The following is a 25,436-nucleotide window of genomic DNA, read 5'->3' on the forward strand; positions in this document are numbered from 1 at the left end:
CAGAGAAATCTCCAGACTCGTGGCCTGGCCAATCAAGTTGCCCCCTTCACACACTGAATAGCATCTTTCCAACATCACCCTAAACATCAGTCAGCCTTCTTACTTTCCAGATTTCTTTACCAAGCTGTACAGTACTATTATTAAGGATTTCTAAAGCAACAACAGTATATGCAGAACTTTAAAAGGAGACAGTACATTTACAATACAATTCAAGATGACTCAATACAATTTACTGATCCCCCAGTGCAGATGGATGCACATACATTTGTCCCTTACTAGCCTACCTTTTAAAGGCCGTGTATCTTCGTTCACTCAACAAGATGTATACACAGGCAGGCTAACTTGTAGATCATAGAAATCTTCTCAACATGAAAGCGACAAAAATTAAAATACTACCAACATGCAAACAATCATGCAAACCAACGTGATATATATAATATATACCTGTATCTGTCTGTATCTTTTTGTTAATATATATATATATATATATATATATATATATATATATATATATATATATATATATAGATAGAAAGATATCTATCTATATATGTATTTTTATTTTCTGTCCGTAATAAATTTAAGAGTCTTTTAGTTGAATCAAATGGTCAAAAGTGAAACTGTCTAGAGAATTGATTCTTTCTACTCTTTTGTCAATTTTAACCAAAAGATTACAAGCCTGCCCACCACGACAAGGTAGACAAGCTCACACTCTAACTAAATATGAAATACGATAAATTCAGTGCTTCTTATTCTGGCCCAACTGGTGGCCTCCAGCTCCGGGTGGGTTCCAGGTGCAAACCAACATCCAGCTGCAAACTCCAGGTTTCTTTCACTAACCTGACACTGAGATTTGAGCGGGTTAAGTTGACATTCCTCCTGAAGGTCCCTCCTTCAAGTAGCGGGAGGCCGATCCCCAACCCCCCTCCAGCCGGTACAGCATAAGGACCCAAAGATGAAGGCGGTACCCTACCCAGAGATCTCATCAAAAGCTATGGGTCAGCAGAGAAATCTCCAGACTCGTGGCCTGGCCAATCAAGTTGCCCCCTTCACACACTTAATAGCATCTTTCCAACATCACCCTAAACATCAGTCAGCCTTCTTACTTTCCAGATTTCTTTACCAAGCTGTACAGTACTATTATTAAGGATTTCTAAAGCAACAACAGTATATGCAGAACTTTAAAAGGAGACAGTACATTTACAATACAATTCAAGATGACTCAATACAATTTACTGATCCCCCAGTGCAGATGGATGCACATACATTTGTCCCTTACTAGCCTACCTTTTAAAGGCCGTGTATCTTCGTTCACTCAACAAGATGTATACACAGGCAGGCTAACTTGTAGATCATAGAAATCTTCTCAACATGAAAGCGACAAAAATTAAAATACTACCAACATGCAAACAAACATGCAAACCAACGTGATATATATAATATATACCTGTAACTGTCTGTATCTTTTTGTTTATATATATATATATAGATAGAAAGATATCTATCTATATATGTATTTTTATTTTCTGTCCGTAATAAATCTAAGAGTCTTTTAGTTGAATCAAATGGTCAAAAGTGAAACTGTCTAGAGAATTGATTCTTTCTACTCTTTTGTCTATTTTAACCAAAAGATTACAAGCCTGCCCAACACGACAAGGTAGACTCTTTTAGGGCAGGCCCTACACTAAACTACACTATGCTAACCTACTCGATGCTAGTCATCCTATCTTTTGTATTGGATACCTGTTTGAATTAGGCCCTATCCTATAACCTTCCTTCTTGCTTTACAGATTTGTTTACTAAAATCTACATAAGAGCAATCCTTTTCTTACACAAAATAGACATCAGATTTGGAATGGCTGATACTGTTACAATATGGCGGGTGATGTGGTGGTCAGCAATGATCATCTTAATTTCCTTACACATTTTCCCCTTCTTTGATCATTGTTGAGCACTCTTCCATATAAATTCATCCACATTAGCCTGGAATAACGCAGGTGAAGTGTAAAAGATGGGAAGAGTCCCCAAGATGTGTCTATTACCTGATTAGATCTGTAGAGACACTAGGGGTATTGCCACCGATCTTCCACACATATTCTCACCTACTGATCCTCTAATGCAGATGGATGCACATACATTTGTCCCTTACTAGCCTACCAATTAAAAGGCAGTGTCCTTTCCTGTCTTCACACAGACCTAGACAGGTAAGTTCTCATAGAGATCGGAGACATGTCCCCGCCAGGAATGGAAAGGAATAGTACAAAGCCTTTAAACAATCATCCAGCTTTACAAAAGCTCACACTCTAACTAAATATGAAATAAGATAAATTCAGTGCTTCTTATTCTGGCCCAACTGGTGGCCTCCAGCTCCGGGTGGGTTCCAGGTGCAAACCAACATCCAGCTGCAAACTCCAGGTTTCTTTCACTAACCTGACACTGAGATTTGAGCGGGTTAAGTTGACATTCCTCCTGAAGGTCCCTCCTTCAAGTAGCGGGAGGCCGATCCCCAACCCCCCTCCAGCCGGTACAGCATAAGGACCCAAAGATGAAGGCGGTACCCTACCCAGAGATCTCATCAAAAGCTATGGGTCAGCAGAGAAATCTCCAGACTCGTGGCCTGGCCAATCAAGTTGCCCCCTTCACACACTGAATAGCATCTTTCCAACATCACCCTAAACATCAGTCAGCCTTCTTACTTTCCAGATTTCTTTACCAAGCTGTACAGTACTATTATTAAGGATTTCTAAAGCAACAACAGTATATGCAGAACTTTAAAAGGAGACAGTACATTTACAATACAATTCAAGATGACTCAATACAATTTACTGATCCCCCAGTGCAGATGGATGCACATACATTTGTCCCTTACTAGCCTACCTTTTAAAGGCCATGTATCTTTGTTCACTCAACAAGATGTATACACAGGCAGGCTAACTTGTAGATCATAGAAATCTTCTCAACATGAAAGCGACAAAAATTAAAATACTACCAACATGCAAACAAACATGCAAACCAACGTGATATATATAATATATACCTGTATCTGTCTGTATCTTTTTGTTAATATATATATATATACATATATATATATATATAGATAGAAAGATATCTATCTATATATGTATTTTTATTTTCTGTCCGTAATAAATCTAAGACTCTTTTAGTTGAATCAAATGGTCAAAAGTGAAACTGTCTAGAGAATTGATTCTTTCTACTCTTTTGTCAATTTTAACCTAAAGATTACAAGCCTGCCCACCACGACAAGGTAGACTCTTTTAGGGCAGGCCCTACACTAAACTACACTATGCTAACCTACTCGATGCTAGTCATCCTATCTTTAGTATTGGATACCTGTTTGAATTAGGCCCTATCCTATAACCTTCCTTCTTGCTTTACAGATTTGTTTACTAAAATCTACATAAGAGCAATCCTTTTCTTACACAAAATAGACATCAGATTTGGAATGGCTGATACTGTTACAATATGGCGGGTGATGTGGTGGTCAGCAATGATCATCTTAATTTCCTTACACATTTTCCCCTTCTTTGATCATTGTTGAGCACTCTTCCATATAAATTCATCCACATTAGCCTGGAATAACGCAGGTGAAGTGTAAAAGATGGGAAGAGTCCCCAAGATGTGTCTATTACCTGATTAGATCTGTAGAGACACTAGGGTATTGCCACCGATCTTCCAAACATATTCTCACCTACTGATCCTCTAATGCAGATGGATGCACATACATTTGTCCCTTACTAGCCTACCAATTAAAAGGCAGTGTCCTTTCCTGTCTTCACACAGACCTAGACAGGTAAGTTCTCATAGAGATCGGAGACATGTCCCCGCCAGGAATGGAAAGGAATAGTACAAAGCCTTTAAACAATCATCCAGCTTTACAAAAGCTCACACTCTAACTAAATATGAAATAAGATAAATTCAGTGCTTCTTATTCTGGCCCAACTGGTGGCGTACAGCTCCGGGTGGGTTCCAGGTGCAAACCAACATCCAGCTGCAAACTCCAGGTTTCTTTCACTAACCTGACACTGAGATTTGAGCGGGTTAAGCTGACATTCCTCCTGAAGGTCCCTCCTTCAAGTAGCGGGAGGCCGATCCCCAACCCCCCTCCAGCCGGTACAGCATAAGGACCCAAAGATGAAGGCGGTACCCTATCCAGAGATCTCATCAAAAGCTATGGGTCAGCAGAAAAATCTCCAGACTCGTGGCCTGGCCAATCAAGTTGCCCCCTTCACACACTGAATAGCATCTTTCCAACATCACCCTAAACATCAGTCAGCCTTCTTACTTTCCAGATTTCTTTACCAAGCTGTACAGTACTATTATTAAGGATTTCTAAAGCAACAACAGTATATGCAGAACTTTAAAAGGAGACAGTACATTTACAATACAATTCAAGATGACTCAATACAATTTACTGATCCCCCAGTGCAGATGGATGCACATCCATTTGTCCCTTACTAGCCTACCTTTTAAAGGCCGTGTATCTTCGTTCACTCAACAAGATGTATACACAGGCAGGCTAACTTGTAGATCATAGAAATCTTCTCAACATGAAAGCGACAAAAATTAAAATACTACCAACATGCAAACAAACATGCAAACCAACGTGATATATATAATATATACCTGTAACTGTCTGTATCTTTTTGTTTATATATATATATAGATAGAAAGACATCTATCTATATATGTATTTTTATTTTCTGTCCGTAATAAATCTAAGAGTCTTTTAGTTGAATCAAATGGTCAAAAGTGAAACTGTCTAGAGAATTGATTCTTTCTACTCTTTTGTCAATTTTAACCAAAAGATTACAAGCCTGCCCACCACGACAAGGTAGACTTTTTTAGGGCAGGCCCTACACTAAACTACACTATGCTAACCTACTCGATGCTAGTCATCCTATCTTTAGTATTGGATACCTGTTTGAATTAGGCCCTATCCTATAACCTTCCTTCTTGCTTTACAGATTTGTTTACTAAAATCTACATAAGAGCAATCCTTTTCTTACACAAAATAGACATCAGATTTGGAATGGCTGATACTGTTACAATATGGCGGGTGATGTGGTGGTCAGCAATGATCATCTTAATTTCCTTACACATTTTCCCCTTCTTTGATCATTGTTGAGCACTCTTCCATATAAATTCATCCACATTAGCCTGGAATAACGCAGGTGAAGTGTAAAAGATGGGAAGAGTCCCCAAGATGTGTCTATTACCTGATTAGATCTGTAGAGACACTAGGGGTATTGCCACCGATCTTCCACACATATTCTCACCTACTGATCCTCTAATGCAGATGGATGCACATACATTTGTCCCTTACTAGCCTACCAATTAAAAGGCAGTGTCCTTTCCTGTCTTCACACAGACCTAGACAGGTAAGTTCTCATAGAGATCGGAGACATATCCCCGCCAGGAATTTAAAGGAATAGTACAAAGCCTTTAAACAATCATCCAGCTTTACAAAAGCTCACACTCTAACTAAATATGAAATAAGATAAATTCAGTGCTTCTTATTCTGGCCCAACTGGTGGCGTCCAGCTCCGGGTGGGTTCCAGGTGCAAACCAACATCCAGCTGCAAACTCCAGGTTTCTTTCACTAACCTGACACTGAGATTTGAGCGGGTTAAGTTGACATTCCTCCTGAAGGTCCCTCCTTCAAGTAGCGGGAGGCCGATCCCCAACCCCCCTCCAGCCGGAACAGCATAAGGACCCAAAGATGAAGGCAGTACCCTATCCAGAGATCTCATCAAAAGCTATGGGTCAGCAGAGAAATCTCCAGACTCGTGGCCTGGCCAATCAAGTTGCCCCCTTCACACACTGAATAGCATCTTTCCAACATCAACCTAAACATCAGTCAGCCTTCTTACTTTCCAGATTTCTTTACCAAGCTGTACAGTACTATTATTAAGGATTTCTAAAGCAACAACAGTATATGCAGAACTTTAAAAGGAGACAGTACATTTACAATACAATTCAAGATGACTCAATACAATTTACTGATCCCCCAGTGCAGATGGATGCACATCCATTTGTCCCTTACTAGCCTACCTTTTAAAGGCCGTGTATCTTCGTTCACTCAACAAGATGTATACACAGGCAGGCTAACTTGTAGATCATAGAAATCTTCTCAACATGAAAGCGACAAAAATTTAAATACTACCAACATGCAAACAAACATGCAAACCAACGTGATATATATAATATATACCTGTAACTGTCTGTATCTTTTTGTTTGTATATATATATATATAGATAGAAAGATATCTATCTATATATGTATTTTTATTTTCTGTCCGTAATAAATCTAAGAGTCTTTTAGTTGAATCAAATGGTCAAAAGTGAAACTGTCTAGAGAATTGATTCTTTCTACTCTTTTGTCAATTTTAACCAAAAGATTACAAGCCTGCCCACCACAACAAGGTTGACTCTTTTAGGGCAGGCCCTACACTAAACTACACTATGCTAACCTACTCGATGCTAGTCATCCTATCTTTAGTATTGGATACCTGTTTGAATTAGGCCCTATCCTATAACCTTCCTTCTTGCTTTACAGATTTGTTTACTAAAATCTACATAAGAGCAATCCTTTTCTTACACAAAATAGACATCAGATTTGGAATGGCTGATACTGTTACAATATGGCGGGTGATGTGGTGGTCAGCAATGATCATCTTAATTTCCTTACACATTTTCCCCTTCTTTGATCATTGTTGAGCACTCTTCCATATAAATTCATCCACATTAGCCTGGAATAACGCAGGTGAAGTGTAAAAGATGGGAAGAGTCCCCAAGATGTGTCTATTACCTGATTAGATCTGTAGAGACACTAGGGGTATTGCCACCGATCTTCCACACATATTCTCACCTACTGATCCTCTAATGCAGATGGATGCACATACATTTGTCCCTTACTAGCCTACCAATTAAAAGGCAGTGTCCTTTCCTGTCTTCACACAGACCTAGACAGGTAAGTTCTCATAGAGATCGGAGACATGTCCCCGCCAGGAATGGAAAGGAATAGTACAAAGCCTTTAAACAATCATCCAGCTTTACAAAAGCTCACACTCTAACTAAATATGAAATAAGATAAATTCAGTGCTTCTTATTCTGGCCCAACTGGTGGCCTCCAGCTCCGGGTGGGTTCCAGGTGCAAACCAACATCCAGCTGCAAACTCCAGGTTTCTTTCACTAACCTGACACTGAGATTTGAGCGGGTTAAGTTGACATTCCTCCTGAAGGTCCCTCCTTCAAGTAGCGGGAGGCCGATCCCCAACCCCCTTCCAGCCGGTACAGCATAAGGACCCAAAGTTGAAGGCGGTACCCTACCCAGAGATCTCATCAAAAGCTATGGGTCAGCAGAGAAATCTCCAGACTCGTGGCCAGGCCAATCAAGTTGCCCAATTCACACACTGAATAGCATCTTTCCAACATCACCCTAAACATCAGTCAGCCTTCTTACTTTCCAGATTTCTTTACCAAGCTGTACAGTACTATTATTAAGGATTTCTAAAGCAACAACAGTATATGCAGAACTTTAAAAGGAGACAGTACATTTACAATACAATTCAAGATGACTCAATACAATTTACTGATCCCCCAGTGCAGATGGATGCACATACATTTGTCCCTTACTAGCCTACCTTTTAAAGGCCGTGTATCTTTGTTCACTCAACAAGATGTATACACAGGCAGGCTAACTTGTAGATCATAGAAATCTTCTCAACATGAAAGCGACAAAAATTAAAATACTACCAACATGCAAACAAACATGCAAACCAACGTGATATATATAATATATACCTGTAACTGTCTGTATCTTTTTCTTTATATATATATATATAGATAGAAAGATATCTATCTATATATGTATTTTTATTTTCTGTCCGTAATAAATCTAAGAGTCTTTTAGTTGAATCAAATGGTCAAAAGTGAAACTGTCTAGAGAATTGATTCTTTCTACTCTTTTGTCAATTTTAACCAAAAGATTACAAGCCTGCCCACCACGACAAGGTAGACTCTTTTAGGGCAGGCCCTACACTAAACTACACTATGCTAACCTACTCGATGCTAGTCATCCTATCTTTAGTATTGGATAACTGTTTGAATTAGGCCCTATCCTATAACCTTCCTTCTTGCTTTACAGATTTGTTTACTAAAATCTACATAAGAGCAATCCTTTTCTTACACAAAATAGACATCAGATTTGGAATGGCTGATACTGTTACAATATGGCGGGTGATGTGGTGGTCAGCAATGATCATCTTAATTTCCTTACACATTTTCCCCTTCTTTGATCATTGTTGAGCACTCTTCCATATAAATTCATCCACATTAGCCTGGAATAACGCAGGTGAAGTGTAAAAGATGGGAAGAGTCCCCAAGATGTGTCTATTACCTGATTAGATCTGTAGAGACACTAGGGGTATTGCCACCGATCGTCCACACATATTCTCACCTACTGATCCTCTAATGCAGATGGATGCACATACATTTGTCCCTTACTAGCCTACCAATTAAAAGGCAGTGTCCTTTCCTGTCTTCACACAGACCTAGACAGGTAAGTTCTCATAGAGATCTGAGACATGTCCCCGCCAGGAATGGAAAGGAATAGTACAAAGCCTTTAAACAATCATCCAGCTTTACAAAAGCTCACACTCTAACTAAATATGAAATAAGATAAATTCAGTGCTTCTTATTCTGGCCCAACTGGTGGCCTCCAGCTCCGGGTGGGTTCCAGGTGCAAACCAACATCCAGCTGCAAACTCCAGGTTTCTTTCACTAACCTGACACTGAGATTTGAGCGGGTTAAGTTGACATTCCTCCTGAAGGTCCCTCCTTCAAGTAGCGGGAGGCCGATCCCCAACCCCCCTCCAGCCGGTACAGCATAAGGACCCAAAGATGAAGGAGGTACCCTACCCAGAGATCTCATCAAAAGCTATGGGTCAGCAGAGAAATCTCCAGACTCGTGGCCTGGCCAATCAAGTTGCCCCCTTCACACACTGAATAGCATCTTTCCAACATCACCCTAAACATCAGTCAGCCTTCTTACTTTCCAGATTTCTTTACCAAGCTGTACAGTACTATTATTAAGGATTTCTAAAGCAACAACAGTATATGCAGACCTTTAAAAGGAGACAGTACATTTACAATACAATTCAAGATGACTCAATACAATTTACTGATCCCCCAGTGCAGATGGATGCACATACATTTGTCCCTTACTAGCCTACCTTTTAAAGGCCGTGTATCTTTGTTCACTCAACAAGATGTATACACAGGCAGGCTAACTTGTAGATCATAGAAATCTTCTCAACATGAAAGCGACAAAAATTAAAATACTACCAACATGCAAACAAACATGCAAACCAACGTGATATATATAATATATACCTGTATCTGTCTGTATCTTTTTGTTAATATATATATATATATACATATATATATATATATAGATAGAAAGATATCTATCTATATATGTATTTTTATTTTCTGTCCGTAATAAATCTAAGAGTCTTTTAGTTGAATCAAATGGTCAAAAGTGAAACTGTCTAGAGAATTGATTCTTTCTACTCTTTTGTCAATTTTAACCAAAAGATTACAAGCCTGCCCACCACGACAAGGTAGACTCTTTTAGGGCAGGCCCTACACTAAACTACACTATGCTAACCTACTCGATGCTAGTCATCCTATCTTTAGTATTGGATAACTGTTTGAATTAGGCCCTATCCTATAACCTTCCTTCTTGCTTTACAGATTTGTTTACTAATATCTACATAAGAGCAATCCTTTTCTTACACAAAATAGACATCAGATTTGTAATGGCTGATACTGTTACAATATGGCGGGTGATGTGGTGGTCAGCAATGATCATCTTAATTTCCTTACACATTTTCCCCTTCTTTGATCATTGTTGAGCACTCTTCCATATAAATTCATCCACATTAGCCTGGAATAACGCAGGTGAAGTGTAAAAGATGGGAAGAGTCCCCAAGATGTGTCTATTACCTGATTAGATCTGTAGAGACACTAGGGGTATTGCCACCGATCGTCCACACATATTCTCACCTACTGATCCTCTAATGCAGATGGATGCACATACATTTGTCCCTTACTAGCCTACCAATTAAAAGGCAGTGTCCTTTCCTGTCTTCACACAGACCTAGACAGGTAAGTTCTCATATAGATCGGAGACATGTCCCCGCCAGGAATGGAAAGGAATAGTACAAAGCCTTTAAACAATCATCCAGCTTTACAAAAGCTCACACTCTAACTAAATATGAAATAAGATAAATTCAGTGCTTCTTATTCTGGCCCAACTGGTGGCCTCCAGCTCCGGGTGGGTTCCAGGTGCAAACCAACATCCAGCTGCAAACTCCAGGTTTCTTTCACTAACCTGACACTGAGATTTGAGCGGGTTAAGTTGACATTCCTCCTGAAGGTCCCTCCTTCAAGTAGCGGGAGGCCGATCCCCAACCCCCCTCCAGCCGGTACAGCATAAGGACCCAAAGATGAAGGAGGTACCCTACCCAGAGATCTCATCAAAAGCTATGGGTCAGCAGAGAAATCTCCAGACTCGTGGCCTGGCCAATCAAGTTGCCCCCTTCACACACTGAATAGCATCTTTCCAACATCACCCTAAACATCAGTCAGCCTTCTTACTTTCCAGATTTCTTTACCAAGCTGTACAGTACTATTATTAAGGATTTCTAAAGCAACAACAGTATATGCAGAACTTTAAAAGGAGACAGTACATTTACAATACAATTCAAGATGACTCAATACAATTTACTGATCCCCCAGTGCAGATGGATGCACATACATTTGTCCCTTACTAGCCTACCTTTTAAAGGCAGTGTATCTTTGTTCACTCAACAAGATGTATACACAGGCAGGCTAACTTGTAGATCATAGAAATCTTCTCAACATGAAAGCGACAAAAATTAAAATACTACCAACATGCAAACAAACATGCAAACCAACGTGATATATATAATATATACCTGTATCTGTCTGTATCTTTTTGTTAATATATATATATATATATATATATATATAGATAGAAAAATATCTATCTATATATGTATTTTTATTTTCTGTCCGTAATAAATCTAAGAGTCTTTTAGTTGAATCAAATGGTCAAAAGTGAAACTGTCTAGAGAATTGATTCTTTCTACTCTTTTGTCAATTTTAACCAAAAGATTACAAGCCTGCCCACCACGACTAGGTAGACTCTTTTAGGGCAGGCCCTACACTAAACTACACTATGCTAACCTACTCGATGCTAGTCATCCTATCTTTAGTATTGGATACCTGTTTGAATTAGGCCCTATCCTATAACCTTCCTTCTTGCTTTACAGATTTGTTTACTAAAATCTACATAAGAGCAATCCTTTTCTTACACAAAATAGACATCAGATTTGGAATGGCTGATACTGTTACAATATGGCGGGTGATGTGGTGGTCAGCAATGATCATCTTAATTTCCTTACACATTTTCCCCTTCTTTGATCATTGTTGAGCACTCTTCCATATAAATTCATCCACATTAGCCTGGAATAACGCAGGTGAAGTGTAAAAGATGGGAAGAGTCCCCAAGATGTGTCTATTACCTGATTAGATCTGTAGAGACACTAGGGTATTGCCACCGATCTTCCACACATATTCTCACCTACTGATCCTCTAATGCAGATGGATGCACATACATTTGTCCCTTACTAGCCTACCAATTAAAAGGCAGTGTCCTTTCCTGTCTTCACACAGACCTAGACAGGTAAGTTCTCATAGAGATCGGAGACATGTCCCCGCCAGGAATGGAAAGGAATAGTACAAAGCCTTTAAACAATCATCCAGCTTTACAAAAGCTCACACTCTAACTAAATATGAAATAAGATAAATTCAGTGCTTCTTATTCTGGCCCAACTGGTGGCGTCCAGCTCCGGGTGGGTTCCAGGTGCAAACCAACATCCAGCTGCAAACTCCAGGGTTCTTTCACTAACCTGACACTGAGATTTGAGCGGGTGAAGTTGACATTCCTCCTGAAGGTCCCTCCTTCAAGTAGCGGGAGGCCGATCCCCAACCCCCCTCCAGCCGGTACAGCATAAGGACCCAAAGATGAAGGCGGTACCCTACCCAGAGATCTCATCAAAAGCTATGGGTCAGCAGAGAAATCTCCAGACTCGTGGCCTGGCCAATCAATTTGCCCCCATTACACACTGAATAGCATCTTTCCAACATAACCCTAAACATCAGTCAGCCTTCTTACTTTCCAGATTTCTTTACCAAGCTGTACAGTACTATTATTAAGGATTTCTAAAGCAACAACAGTATATGCAGAACTTTAAAAGGAGACAGTACATTTACAATACAATTCAAGATGACTCAATACAATTTACTGATCCCCCAGTGCAGATGGATGCACATACATTTGTCCCTTACTAGCCTACCTTTTAAAGGCCGTGTATCTTCGTTCACTCAACAAGATGTATACACAGGCAGGCTAACTTGTAGATCATAGAAATCTTCTCAACATGAAAGTGACAAAAATTGAAATACTACCAACATGCAAACAAACATGCAAACCAACGTGATAAATATAATATATACCTGTAACTGTCTGTATCTTTTTGTTTATATATATATATATAGATAGAAAGATATCTATCTATATATGTATTTTTATTTTCTGTCCGTAATAAATCTAAGAGTCTTTTAGTTGAATCAAATGGTCAAAAGTGAAACTGTCTAGAGAATTGATTCTTTCTACTCTTTTGTCAATTTTAACCAAAAGATTACAAGCCTGCCCACCACGACAAGGTAGACTCTTTTAGGGCAGGCCCTACACTAAACTACACTATGCTAACCTACTCGATGCTAGTCATCCTATCTTTAGTATTGGATACCTGTTTGAATTAGGCCCTATCCTATAACCTTCCTTCTTGCTTTACAGATTTGTTTACTAAAATCTACATAAGAGCAATCCTTTTCTTACACAAAATAGACATCAGATTTGGAATGGCTGATACTGTTACAATATGGCAGGTGATGTGGTGGTCAGCAATGATCATCTTAATATCCTTACACATTTTCCCCTTCTTTGATCATTGTTGAGCACTCTTCCATATAAATTCATCCACATTAGCCTGGAATAACGCAGGTGAAGTGTAAAAGATGGGAAGAGTCCCCAAGATGTGTCTATTACCTGATTAGATCTGTAGAGACACTAGTTGTATTGCCACCGATCTTCCACACATATTCTCACCTACTGATCCTCTAATGCAGATGGATGCACATACATTTGTCCCTTACTAGCCTACCATTTAAAAGGCAGTGTCCTTTCCTGTCTTCACACAGACCTAGACAGGTAAGTTCTCATAGAGATCGGAGACATGTCCCCGCCAGGAATGGAAAGGAATAGTACAAAGCCTTTAAACAATCATCCAGCTTTACAAAAGCTCACACTCTAACTAAATATGAAATAAGATAAATTCAGTGCTTCTTATTCTGGCCCAACTGGTGGCGTCCAGCTCCGGGTGGGTTGCAGGTGCAAACCAACATCCAGCTGCAAACTCCAGGTTTCTTTCACTAACCTGACACTGAGATTTGAGCGGGTTAAGTTGACATTCCTCCTGAAGGTCCCTCCTTCAAGTAGCAGGAGGCCGATCCCCAACCCCCCTCCAGCCGGTACAGCATAAGGACCCAAAGATGAAGGCGGTACCCTATCCAGAGATCTCATCAAAAGCTATGGGTCAGCAGAGAAATCTCCAGACTCGTGGCCTGGCCAATCAAGTTGCCCCTTTCACACACTGAATAGCATCTTTCCAACATCACCCTAAACATCAGTCAGCCTTCTTACTTTCCAGATTTCTTTACCAAGCTGTACAGTACTATTATTAAGGATTTCTAAAGCAACAACAGTATATGCAGAACTTTAAAAGGAGACAGTATATTTACAATACAATTCAAGATGACTCAATACAATTTACTGATCCCCCAGTGCAGATGGATGCACATACATTTGTCCCTTACTAGCCTACCTTTTAAAGGCCGTGTATCTTCGTTCACTCAACAAGATGTATACACAGGCAGGCTAACTTGTAGATCATAGAAATCTTCTCAACATGAAAGCGACAAAAATTAAAATACTACCAACATGCAAACAAACATGCAAACCAACGTGATATATATAATATATACCTGTAACTGTCTGTATCTTTTTGTTTATATATATATATATATATATAGATAGAAAGATATCTATCTATATATGTATTTTTATTTTCTGTCCGTAATAAATCTAAGAGTCTTTTAGTTGAATCAAATGGTCAAAAGTGAAACTGTCTAGAGAATTGATTCTTTCTACTCTTTTGTCAATTTTAACCAAAAGATTACAAGCCTGCCCACTACGACAAGGTAGACTCTTTTAGGGCAGGCCTTACACTAAACTACACTATGCTAACCTACTCGATGCTAGTCATCCTATCTTTAGTATTGGATACCTGTTTGAATTAGGCCCTATCCTATAACCTTCCTTCTTGCTTTACAGATTTGTTTATTAAAATCTACATAAGAGCAATCCTTTTCTTACACAAAATAGACATCAGATTTGGAATGGCTGATACTGTTACAATATGGCGGGTGATGTGGTGGTCAGCAATGATCATCTTAATATCCTTACACATTTTCCCCTTCTTTGATCATTGTTGAGCACTCTTCCATATAAATTCATCCACATTAGCCTGGAATAACGCAGGTGAAGTGTAAAAGATGGGAAGAGTCCCCAAGATGTGTCTATTACCTGATTAGATCTGTAGAGACACTAGGGGTATTGCCACCGATCTTCCACACATATTCTCACCTACTGATCCTCTAATGCAGATGGATGCACATACATTTGTCCCTTACTAGCCTACCAATTAAAAGGCAGTGTCCTTTCCTGTCTTCACACAGACCTAGCAGGTAAGTTCTCATAGAGATCGGAGATATGTCCCCGCCAGGAATGGAAAGGAATAGTACAAAGCCTTTAAACAATCATCCAGCTTTACAAAAGCTCACACTCTAACTAAATATGAAATAAGATAAATTCAGTGCTTCTTATTCTGGCCCAACTGGTGGCGACCAGCTCCGGGTGGGTTGCAGGTGCAAACCAACATCCAGCTGCAAACTCCAGGTTTCTTTCACTAACCTGACACTGAGATTTGAGCGGGTTAAGTTGACATTCCTCCTGAAGGTCCCTCCTTCAAGTAGCGGGAGTCCGATCCCCAACCCCCCTCCAGCCGGTACAGCATAAGGACCCAAAGATGAAGGCGGTACCCTATCCAGAGATCTCATCAAAAGCTATGGGTCAGCAGAGAAATCTCCAGACTCGTGGCCTGGCCAATCAAGTTGCCCCCTTCACACACTGAATAGCATCTTTCCAACATCACCCTAAACATCAGTCAGCCTTCTTACTTTCCAGATTTCTTTACCAAGCTGTACAGTACTATTATTAAGGATTTCTAAAGCAACAACAGTATATGCAGAACTTTAAAAGGAGACAGTACATTTACAATACAATTCAAGATGACTCAATACAATTTACTGATCCCCCAGTGCAGATGGATGCACATACATTTGTCCCTTACTAGCCTACCTTTTAAAGGCCGTGTATCTTCGTTCACTCAACAAGATGTATACACAGGCAGGCTAACTTGTAGATCATAGAAATCTTCTCAACATGAAAGCGACAAAAATTAAAATACTACCAACATGCAAACAAACATGCAAACCAACGTGACATATATAATATATACCTGTAACTGTCTGTATCTTTTTGTTTATATATATATATATATATATATATATATAGATAGAAAGATATCTATCTATATATGTATTTTTATTTTCTGTCCGTAATAAATCTAAGAGTCTTTTAGTTGAATCAAATGGTCAAAAGTGAAACTGTCTAGAGAATTGATTCTTTCTACTCTTTTGTCAATTTTAACCAAAAGATTACAAGCCTGCCCACTACGACAAGGTAGACTCTTTTAGGGCAGGCCTTACACTAAACTACACTATGCTAACCTACTCGATGCTAGTCATCCTATCTTTAGTATTGGATACCTGTTTGAATTAGGCCCTATCCTATAACCTTCCTTCTTGCTTTACAGATTTGTTTATTAAAATCTACATAAGAGCAATCCTTTTCTTACACAAAATAGACATCAGATTTGGAATGGCTGATACTGTTACAATATGGCGGGTGATGTGGTGGTCAGCAATGATCATCTTAATATCCTTACACATTTTCCCCTTCTTTGATCATTGTTGAGCACTCTTCCATATAAATTCATCCACATTAGCCTGGAATAACGCAGGTGAAGTGTAAAAGATGGGAAGAGTCCCCAAGATGTGTCTATTACCTGATTAGATCTGTAGAGACACTAGGGGTATTGCCACCGATCTTCCACACATATTCTCACCTACTGATCCTCTAATGCAGATGGATGCACATACATTTGTCCCTTACTAGCCTACCAATTAAAAGGCAGTGTCCTTTCCTGTCTTCACACAGACCTAGCAGGTAAGTTCTCATAGAGATCGGAGATATGTCCCCGCCAGGAATGGAAAGGAATAGTACAAAGCCTTTAAACAATCATCCAGCTTTACAAAAGCTCACACTCTAACTAAATATGAAATAAGATAAATTCAGTGCTTCTTATTCTGGCCCAACTGGTGGCGACCAGCTCCGGGTGGGTTCCAGGTGCAAACCAACATCCAGCTGCAAACTCCAGGTTTCTTTCACTAACCTGACACTGAGATTTGAGCGGGTTAAGTTGACATTCCTCCTGAAGGTCCCTCCTTCAAGTAGCGGGAGGCCGATCCCCAACCCCCCTCCAGCCGGTACAGCATAAGGACCCAAAGATGAAGGCGGTACCCTATCCAGAGATCTCATCAAAAGCTATGGGTCAGCAGAGAAATCTCCAGACTCGTGGCCTGGCCAATCAAGTTGCCCCCTTCACACACTGAATAGCATCTTTCCAACATCACCCTAAACATCAGTCAGCCTTCTTACTTTCCAGATTTCTTTACCAAGCTGTACAGTACTATTATTAAGGATTTCTGAAGCAACAACAGTATATGCAGAACTTTAAAAGGAGACAGTACATTTACAATACAATTCAAGATGACTCAATACAATTTACTGATCCCCCAGTGCAGATGGATGCACATACATTTGTCCCTTACTAGCCTACCTTTTAAAGGCCGTGTATCTTCGTTCACTCAACAAGATGTATACACAGGCAGGCTAACTTGTAGATCATAGAAATCTTCTCAACATGAAAGCGACAAAAATTAAAATACTACCAACATGCAAACAAACATGCAAACCAACGTGATATATATAATATATACCTGTAACTGTCTGTATCTTTTTGTTTATATATATATATATAGATAGAAAGATATCTATCTATATATGTATTTTTATTTTCTGTCCGTAATAAATCTAAGAGTCTTTTAGTTGAATCAAATGGTCAAAAGTGAAACTGTCTAGAGAATTGATTATTTCTACTCTTTTGTCAATTTTAACCAAAAGATTACAAGCCTGCCCACTACGACAAGGTAGACTCTTTTAGGGCAGGCCCTACACTAAACTACACTATGCTAACCTACTCGATGCTAGTCATCCTATCTTTAGTATTGGATACCTGTTTGAATTAGGCCCTATCCTATAACCTTCCTTCTTGCTTTACAGATTTGTTTACTAAAATCTACATAAGAGCAATCCTTTTCTTACACAAAATAGACATCAGATTTGGAATGGCTGATACTGTTACAATATGGCGGGTGATGTGGTGGTCAGCAATGATCATCTTAATTTCCTTACACATTTTCCCCTTCTTTGATCATTGTTGAGCACTCTTCCATATAAATTCATCCACATTAGCCTGGAATAACGCAGGTGAAGTGTAAAAGATGGGAAGAGTCCCCAAGATGTGTCTATTACCTGATTAGATCTGTAGAGACACTAGTTGTATTGCCACCGATCTTCCACACATATTCTCACCTACTGATCCTCTAATGCAGATGGATGCACATACATTTGTCCCTTACTAGTCTACCAATTAAAAGGCAGTGTCCTTTCCTGTCTTCACACAGACCTAGACAGGTAAGTTCTCATAGAGATCGGAGACATGTCCCCGCCAGGAATGGAAAGGAATAGTACAAAGCCTTTAAACAATCATCCAGCTTTACAAAAGCTCACACTCTAACTAAATATGAAATAAGATAAATTCAGTGCTTCTTATTCTGGCCCAACTGGTGGCGTCCAGCTCCGGGTGGGTTCCAGGTGCAAACCAACATCCAGCTGCAAACTCCAGGTTTCTTTCACTAACCTGACACTGAGATTTGAGCGGGTTAAGTTGACATTCCTCCTGAAGGTCCCTCCTTCAAGTAGCGGGAGGCCGATCCCCAACCCCCCTCCAGCCGGTACAGCATAAGGACCCAAAGATGAAGGCGGTACCCTATCCAGAGATCTCATCAAAAGCTATGGGTCAGCAGAGAAATCTCCAGACTCGTGGCCTGGCCAATCAAGTTGCCCCCTTCACACACTGAATAGCATCTTTCCAACATCACCCTAAACATCAGTCAGCCTTCTTACTTTCCAGATTTCTTTACCAAGCTGTAGAGTACTATTATTAAGGATTTCTAAAGCAACAACAGTATATGCAGAACTTTAAAAGGAGACAGTACATTTACAATACAATTCAAGATGACTCAATACAATTTACTGATCCCCCAGTGCAGATGGATGCACATACATTTGTCCCTTACTAGCCTACCTTTTAAAGGCCGTGTATCTTCGTTCACTCAACAAGATGTATAAACAGGCAGGCTAACTTGTAGATCATAGAAATCTTCTCAACATGAAAGCGACAAAAATTAAAATACTACCAACATGCAAACAAACATGCAAACCAACGTGATATATATAATATATACCTGTAACTGTCTGTATCTTTTTGTTTATATATATATATATATAGATAGAAAGATATCTATCTATATATGTATTTTTATTTTCTGTCCGTAATAAATCTAAGAATCTTTTAGTTGAATCAAATGGTCAAAAGTGAAACTGTCTAGAGAATTGATTCTTTCTACTCTTTTGTCAATTTTAACCAAAAGATTACAAGCCTGCCCACCACGACAAGGTAGACTCTTTTAGGGCAGGCCCTACACTAAACTACACTATGCTAACCTACTCGATGTTAGTCTTCCTATCTTTAGTATTGGATACCTGTTTGAATTAGGCCCTATCCTATAACCTTCCTTCTTGCTTTACAGATTTGTTTACTAAAATCTACATAAGAGCAATCCTTTTCTTACACAAAATAGACATCAGATTTGGAATGGCTGATACTGTTACAATATGGCGGGTGATGTGGTGGTCAGCAATGATCATCTTAATTTCCTTACACATTTTCCCCTTCTTTGATCATTGTTGAGCACTCTTCCATATAAATTCATCCACATTAGCCTGGAATAACGCAGGTGAAGTGTAAAAGATGGGAAGAGTCCCCAAGATGTGTCTATTACCTGATTAGATCTGTAGAGACACTAGGGGTATTGCCACCGATCTTCCACACATATTCTCACCTACTGATCCTCTAATGCAGATGGATGCACATACATTTGTCCCTTACTAGCCTACCAATTAAAAGGCAGTGTCCTTTCCTGTCTTCACACAGACCTAGACAGGTAAGTTCTCATAGAGATCGGAGACATGTCCCCGCCAGGAATGGAAAGGAATAGTACAAAGCCTTTAAACAATCATCAAGCTTTACAAAAGCTCACACTCTAACTAAATATGAAATAAGATAAATTCAGTGCTTCTTATTCTGGCCCAACTGGTGGCGTCCAGCTCCGGGTGGGTTCCAGGTGCAAACCAACATCCAGCTGCAAACTCCAGGTTTCTTTCACTAACCTGACACTGAGATTTGAGCGGGTTAAGTTGACATTCCTCCTGAAGGTCCCTCCTTCAAGTAGCGGGAGGCCGATCCCCAACCCCCCTCCAGCCGGTACAGCATAAGGACCCAAAGATGAAGGCGGTACCCTATCCAGAGATCTCATCAAAAGCTATGGGTCAGCAGAGAAATCTCCAGACTCGTGGCCTGGCCAATCAAGTTGCCCCCTTCACACACTGAATAGCATCTTTCCAACATCACCCTAAACATCAGTCAGCCTTCTTACTTTCCAGATTTCTTTACCAAGCTGTACAGTACTATTATTAAGGATTTCTAAAGCAACAACAGTATATGCAGAACTTTAAAAGGAGACAGTACATTTACAATACAATTCAAGATGACTCAATACAATTTACTGATCCCCCAGTGCAGATGGATGCACATACATTTGTCCCTTACTAGCCTACCTTTTAAAGGCCGTGTATCTTCGTTCACTCAACAAGATGTATACACAGGCAGGCTAACTTGTAGATCATAGAAATCTTCTCAACATGAAAGCGACAAAAATTAAAATACTACCAACATGCAAACAAACATGCAAACCAACGTGACATATATAATATATACCTGTAACTGTCTGTATCTTTTTGTTTATATATATATATATATATATATATATATAGATAGAAAGATATCTATCTATATATGTATTTTTATTTTCTGTCCGTAATAAATCTAAGAGTCTTTTAGTTGAATCAAATGGTCAAAAGTGAAACTGTCTAGAGAATTGATTCTTTCTACTCTTTTGTCAATTTTAACCAAAAGATTACAAGCCTGCCCACTACAACAAGGTAGACTCTTTTAGGGCAGGCCTTACACTAAACTACACTATGCTAACCTACTCGATGCTAGTCATCCTATCTTTAGTATTGGATACCTGTTTGAATTAGGCCCTATCCTATAACCTTCCTTCTTGCTTTACAGATTTGTTTATTAAAATCTACATAAGAGCAATCCTTTTCTTACACAAAATAGACATCAGATTTGGAATGGCTGATACTGTTACAATATGGCGGGTGATGTGGTGGTCAGCAATGATCATCTTAATATCCTTACACATTTTCCCCTTCTTTGATCATTGTTGAGCACTCTTCCATATAAATTCATCCACATTAGCCTGGAATAACGCAGGTGAAGTGTAAAAGATGGGAAGAGTCCCCAAGATGTGTCTATTACCTGATTAGATCTGTAGAGACACTAGGGGTATTGCCACCGATCTTCCACACATATTCTCACCTACTGATCCTCTAATGCAGATGGATGCACATACATTTGTCCCTTACTAGCCTACCAATTAAAAGGCAGTGTCCTTTCCTGTCTTCACACAGACCTAGCAGGTAAGTTCTCATAGAGATCGGAGATATGTCCCCGCCAGGAATGGAAAGGAATAGTACAAAGCCTTTAAACAATCATCCAGCTTTACAAAAGCTCACACTCTAACTAAATATGAAATAAGATAAATTCAGTGCTTCTTATTCTGGCCCAACTGGTGGCGACCAGCTCCGGGTGGGTTCCAGGTGCAAACCAACATCCAGCTGCAAACTCCAGGTTTCTTTCACTAACCTGACACTGAGATTTGAGCGGGTTAAGTTGACATTCCTCCTGAAGGTCCCTCCTTCAAGTAGCGGGAGGCCGATCCCCAACCCCCCTCCAGCCGGTACAGCATAAGGACCCAAAGATGAAGGCGGTACCCTATCCAGAGATCTCATCAAAAGCTATGGGTCAGCAGAGAAATCTCCAGACTCGTGGCCTGGCCAATCAAGTTGCCCCCTTCACACACTGAATAGCATCTTTCCAACATCACCCTAAACATCAGTCAGCCTTCTTACTTTCCAGATTTCTTTACCAAGCTGTACAGTACTATTATTAAGGATTTCTGAAGCAACAACAGTATATGCAGAACTTTAAAAGGAGACAGTACATTTACAATACAATTCAAGATGACTCAATACAATTTACTGATCCCCCAGTGCAGATGGATGCACATACATTTGTCCCTTACTAGCCTACCTTTTAAAGGCCGTGTATCTTCGTTCACTCAACAAGATGTATACACAGGCAGGCTAACTTGTAGATCATAGAAATCTTCTCAACATGAAAGCGACAAAAATTAAAATACTACCAACATGCAAACAAACATGCAAACCAACGTGATATATATAATATATACCTGTAACTGTCTGTATCTTTTTGTTTATATATATATATATAGATAGAAAGATATCTATCTATATATGTATTTTTATTTTCTGTCCGTAATAAATCTAAGAGTCTTTTAGTTGAATCAAATGGTCAAAAGTGAAACTGTCTAGAGAATTGATTATTTCTACTCTTTTGTCAATTTTAACCAAAAGATTACAAGCCTGCCCACTACGACAAGGTAGACTCTTTTAGGGCAGGCCCTACACTAAACTACACTATGCTAACCTACTCGATGCTAGTCATCCTATCTTTAGTATTGGATACCTGTTTGAATTAGGCCCTATCCTATAACCTTCCTTCTTGCTTTACAGATTTGTTTACTAAAATCTACATAAGAGCAATCCTTTTCTTACACAAAATAGACATCAGATTTGGAATGGCTGATACTGTTACAATATGGCGGGTGATGTGGTGGTCAGCAATGATCATCTTAATTTCCTTACACATTTTCCCCTTCTTTGATCATTGTTGAGCACTCTTCCATATAAATTCATCCACATTAGCCTGGAATAACGCAGGTGAAGTGTAAAAGATGGGAAGAGTCCCCAAGATGTGTCTATTACCTGATTAGATCTGTAGAGACACTAGTTGTATTGCCACCGATCTTCCACACATATTCTCACCTACTGATCCTCTAATGCAGATGGATGCACATACATTTGTCCCTTACTAGCCTACCAATTAAAAGGCAGTGTCCTTTCCTGTCTTCACACAGACCTAGACAGGTAAGTTCTCATAGAGATCGGAGACATGTCCCCGCCAGGAATGGAAAGGAATAGTACAAAGCCTTTAAACAATCATCAAGCTTTACAAAAGCTCACACTCTAACTAAATATGAAATAAGATAAATTCAGTGCTTCTTATTCTGGCCCAACTGGTGGCGTCCAGCTCCGGGTGGGTTCCAGGTGCAAACCAACATCCAGCTGCAAACTCCAGGTTTCTTTCACTAACCTGACACTGAGATTTGAGCGGGTTAAGTTGACATTCCTCCTGAAGGTCCCTCCTTCAAGTAGCGGGAGGCCGATCCCCAACCCCCCTCCAGCCGGTACAGCATAAGGACCCAAAGATGAAGGCGGTACCCTATCCAGAGATCTCATCAAAAGCTATGGGTCAGCAGAGAAATCTCCAGACTCGTGGCCTGGCCAATCAAGTTGCCCCCTTCACACACTGAATAGCATCTTTCCAACATCACCCTAAACATCAGTCAGCCTTCTTACTTTCCAGATTTCTTTACCAAGCTGTACAGTACTATTATTAAGGATTTCTAAAGCAACAACAGTATATGCAGAACTTTAAAAGGAGACAGTACATTTACAATACAATTCAAGATGACTCAATACAATTTACTGATCCCCCAGTGCAGATGGATGCACATACATTTGTCCCTTACTAGCCTACCTTTTAAAGGCCGTGTATCTTCGTTCACTCAACAAGATGTATACACAGGCAGGCTAACTTGTAGATCATAGAAATCTTCTCAACATGAAAGCGACAAAAATTAAAATACTACCAACATGCAAACAAACATGCAAACCAACGTGACATATATAATATATACCTGTAACTGTCTGTATCTTTTTGTTTATATATATATATATATATATATATATATATAGATAGAAAGATATCTATCTATATATGTATTTTTATTTTCTGTCCGTAATAAATCTAAGAGTCTTTTAGTTGAATCAAATGGTCAAAAGTGAAACTGTCTAGAGAATTGATTCTTTCTACTCTTTTGTCAATTTTAACCAAAAGATTACAAGCCTGCCCACTACAACAAGGTAGACTCTTTTAGGGCAGGCCTTACACTAAACTACACTATGCTAACCTACTCGATGCTAGTCATCCTATCTTTAGTATTGGATACCTGTTTGAATTAGGCCCTATCCTATAACCTTCCTTCTTGCTTTACAGATTTGTTTATTAAAATCTACATAAGAGCAATCCTTTTCTTACACAAAATAGACATCAGATTTGGAATGGCTGATACTGTTACAATATGGCGGGTGATGTGGTGGTCAGCAATGATCATCTTAATATCCTTACACATTTTCCCCTTCTTTGATCATTGTTGAGCACTCTTCCATATAAATTCATCCACATTAGCCTGGAATAACGCAGGTGAAGTGTAAAAGATGGGAAGAGTCCCCAAGATGTGTCTATTACCTGATTAGATCTGTAGAGACACTAGGGGTATTGCCACCGATCTTCCACACATATTCTCACCTACTGATCCTCTAATGCAGATGGATGCACATACATTTGTCCCTTACTAGCCTACCAATTAAAAGGCAGTGTCCTTTCCTGTCTTCACACAGACCTAGCAGGTAAGTTCTCATAGAGATCGGAGATATGTCCCCGCCAGGAATGGAAAGGAATAGTACAAAGCCTTTAAACAATCATCCAGCTTTACAAAAGCTCACACTCTAACTAAATATGAAATAAGATAAATTCAGTGCTTCTTATTCTGGCCCAACTGGTGGCGACCAGCTCCGGGTGGGTTCCAGGTGCAAACCAACATCCAGCTGCAAACTCCAGGTTTCTTTCACTAACCTGACACTGAGATTTGAGCGGGTTAAGTTGACATTCCTCCTGAAGGTCCCTCCTTCAAGTAGCGGGAGGCCGATCCCCAACCCCCCTCCAGCCGGTACAGCATAAGGACCCAAAGATGAAGGCGGTACCCTATCCAGAGATCTCATCAAAAGCTATGGGTCAGCAGAGAAATCTCCAGACTCGTGGCCTGGCCAATCAAGTTGCCCCCTTCACACACTGAATAGCATCTTTCCAACATCACCCTAAACATCAGTCAGCCTTCTTACTTTCCAGATTTCTTTACCAAGCTGTACAGTACTATTATTAAGGATTTCTGAAGCAACAACAGTATATGCAGAACTTTAAAAGGAGACAGTACATTTACAATACAATTCAAGATGACTCAATACAATTTACTGATCCCCCAGTGCAGATGGATGCACATACATTTGTCCCTTACTAGCCTACCTTTTAAAGGCCGTGTATCTTCGTTCACTCAACAAGATGTATACACAGGCAGGCTAACTTGTAGATCATAGAAATCTTCTCAACATGAAAGCGACAAAAATTAAAATACTACCAACATGCAAACAAACATGCAAACCAACGTGATATATATAATATATACCTGTAACTGTCTGTATCTTTTTGTTTATATATATATATAGA

The 25,436-nt window shown here is 39.6% G+C and overlaps 1 long non-coding RNA gene across 2 annotated transcripts in view; it reads left to right on the top strand.

Moving 5' to 3' along the window:
- LOC141121500 (uncharacterized) overlaps positions 1-25,436 on the top strand; it is a 1,788,704-nt gene that overhangs the window by 1,591,779 nt on the left and 171,489 nt on the right. The gene's annotated exons all lie outside the window — the stretch shown is intronic.

This window comes from Aquarana catesbeiana, unplaced genomic scaffold (genome assembly GCF_042186555.1).
Source record: "Aquarana catesbeiana isolate 2022-GZ unplaced genomic scaffold, ASM4218655v1 unanchor211, whole genome shotgun sequence".
Lineage (NCBI taxonomy): Eukaryota > Metazoa > Chordata > Amphibia > Anura > Ranidae > Aquarana > Aquarana catesbeiana.